The 2,905-nt window shown below is 59.1% G+C and overlaps 1 long non-coding RNA gene across 2 annotated transcripts; it reads left to right on the top strand.

Annotated features, from left to right (window-relative positions):
- Positions 1–739: 739 nt before the first annotated feature.
- Positions 740–2,387, top strand: LOC121022633 (uncharacterized). Of its 2 annotated transcripts, none has more exons than XR_005787025.1 (2): positions 740–1,074; positions 1,402–2,387. It is a non-coding gene; the product is annotated as an uncharacterized LOC121022633 (long non-coding RNA). The 2 variants fall into 2 exon arrangements; XR_005787026.1 differs by having other exon boundaries at positions 740–1,197.
- Positions 2,388–2,905: the final 518 nt, after the last annotated feature.

Raw genomic sequence — 2,905 nt, 5'->3', positions numbered from 1 at the left:
CCGAGAGGGACACTGGAGGGAGGCCAGTGACTCAGAGGCCCGGCCAGAGGGGACGGGGCCAAGGCCGACAGGGGGACAGGGCCGGGCAGATGCCCCCCACCCCTGCCGCCTCCCCACCCTGACTGTTCCTTCCTGCACAAACACGGGCTTTGTTGGCCAAACAAATCTGGGCGGAGTCCTGGGCTGGGACACCCCGATCTAAATCATTCCACATTTTTCCCTCCTCCCGCTGGATCTTGGCAGTCTGGCTCGAACGTGAGCAGCTACATCCTCCCTCACAGGGCGGGGGGGGGGGACGGGGAGGGGGGAGGGGGGTGCAGAGCTCCCCCGCCCCCCCCAGAGCGGAAAAATAAAGTGTTCCTCGGCGTCTTTCCTTGTGTTCTCTCTCTCTCCCTCTCTTTCCTATCATGGCCAACCCCATCACATGTCCCAGGCAATTTTTTTTTTTTTTTTAAGGAAAACAAGTCTTTCGAGACAGAGGTGACCCCGGTGGTGATAAGTGACCGAGTTCACCTGAGAGTGTTATCAGCTCTCCATAGCTGCCCGGGCCTCAGATTTCTCATTTCGATGAGGAGGCCGGGGAAATTGGATGCAACCTGACATCCCCCCTCTGATGAGCTTCCTGGAGCCCAGCCCGCAAGGGCAAGTGCAGGGAGGGAGGTGGGGTGCGCTGGGGGGGGGGTCCCCCCCCCCCCCCTCCCCCCCCCTCCCCTCCCCTCCCTCTCCTCCCCTCCCCGGGGCTGGCCGTGAAGGATTTTCCCCTGTGACTTTGTCTGTTCGCTTCCTCCTCTTCCTGAGGTTTTGTGCCGGCCCGGACATCACCCCCCTCGCTCAGTTTTAGCCGGGACCTTCCTGGGTGAGGATGAGACGCCCGCTCCGGCCAGCTCAGCCACCAGAACAATCCGTACGGTGGACCCGCCACTTCTTCTGGGCTCAGAGGCCTTCCATCCATTCCCTCTCTTCAATCTTTCAGCATCACATTTGGGGTCGGCAAAGTCCTGCCGTAAGGGGCCAGAGAGGACCTGTTTGCAGCTCTGGTGGCCAGCAGGTCTCCGTCGCAGCCCTGGACAACACGTAAATAAACGTGTGGCTGTGCTCCAAGGAACTTTATGGACAGACGTGGGCCGTGGGTGGGATTCGGCCCGCGAGCTGTGGTTTGCAACCCCCCCCGGGGTCTCAGCCGCCTGGCTACTCAAGGTGAAGCCCACGGACCCGCGACATCAGTGAGCCCAGGGAGCCTGTTAGAAACGCAGAATCTCAGGCGCCTCCCTAGACCCCCTGTGTCAGAGCCTTTAACACAGTCCCCTGCAGGGGGTGTGCGGGGGGGGGGGGGGGGGGGCGCGCAGGGGAGCCTGAGAAGGGCCGGCCTGTGCATATGGTGGCTCACTCTCTTTCCCGTAGGAGGTGCCGCGTTGTCTCGCCGATGAGGAAGCCGAGGCTCACAGAGAGGCCAGGTGCCCAAGGTCATGGGCCAGGATTGTGCCAAGTTCAGAGGCTTGACCTCCATGTCCTACGGGCATCAAACGGACACAGGTCTCTCAGAAATCCACACAGATGCCACCTCGGTCTGTATGGGGAGAACCCTCTTGCCCCCCCCCCCCCCCGCCACCATGTCCCCATCTCCGGCCAGGGGGGTGGCTTTTCCCGTCTGCCGGGGAGACGGTGCGGGGAATCTGTCACTTGCCTTGCTCTCTATCTGCCGGGGGCTTCTCTGCTGAGGGGAGGGGGTGCCGCAGAAGCCCAGGGCTTGCCCTCTGTCTGGCACCTGCACACCCCACTCCCCAGCTCCCTGTGTCCCCTCCCATCTTCTCCAGCCCTCGGCCCCTCTCCCTGAGAACTGCAGACGCTCGTTGATCCAGACGCTTGAAAACATGTGGTCAGAGCTGTGGACAAGGGATCCACAGTGCGTCACGCCTTGTCCCCCACCGGCTGGGTGTGGGATCCTCGATTCATTATCAGACCTCCCCTGGGCACACACCATGTGCCAGGCTCCGGGCCAGAAGCGGACGTGAACAAGAGGGCTCAGCGCTAAACCAGAAGGCGGGGGACCGAGGCCTGGCTGGGCGGAGAAGCCAACATCTCAGACCCACGGGGAGCCAGACAAAGGAGGCTGTGGGTAGCATGACTCAAGGAGAGCATTCCTGCACCTCCTGGAAGAGGCGGCTGTGGCACGAGGCGACATTCCAACAGGCAGCAGAGGGGGGAGACACCCTGCAGCATTTGAAGGGCCTGGAATGCCAAGAAGAAAAACCTGAAGGTCTTGGCATGAGCCTGACACCATGTGGGTCTGGGTCGGGGCCCTGCCTCTTGCAAGCTGGACGGCTTTGGGTCACAGTCAGCGCTCAATAAAGAATACTGCTGTTATGGCCGTTACTATTATGACAGTAGTATCACTGTTGTTGACAGTATTCTTCTGCTAGACTAACCACTGCAAGGGAATTGATGCCCCCATGTTTCTGCCAACTCGGAGCAGCTCAGTTTCCCTTATTCTAGAAAGGGAAACCAGATCAGAGAAATTACCTGTTCCTTATTTTATCCATCAGGATGAAGATTGACGGAGAAAGAAGTCAAATAACAGTGGCTTCAACAAGATTGATGGTTCTTTCTCACTGCCATAACAGAAGTCCAGGGGGAGGCAGTCCACTTTCGGTATACAACCTTTTCCTCATGGCCCAATATGGCTGCTTGAGCACCGGCCATCATGTTCACCTTGCGGCCAGCCAGAAGCAAGCAAGGAGGAAGAAGAGGCACAGGGGTACCTACCAGCTGTGTTTCAAACAGGTTTCCTTGCAGCTGTTCTCTGCTTACGTCTCAGTGACCAAAACTTAGTCACCCGGCTACACCTAGCTACAAGGGAGGTTGAGAAAGAGAGTCTTTATTTTGGAAGGTCACGAACCCGGTGAAA

Source organism: Herpailurus yagouaroundi, unplaced genomic scaffold (assembly GCF_014898765.1).
Source record: "Herpailurus yagouaroundi ecotype Mexico unplaced genomic scaffold, PumYag 428, whole genome shotgun sequence".
NCBI classification, from domain to species: Eukaryota; Metazoa; Chordata; class Mammalia; order Carnivora; family Felidae; genus Herpailurus; species Herpailurus yagouaroundi.
Note: the sequence above shows the minus strand (reverse complement) of the source record. Positions and strands in the feature narration are given on the sequence as shown.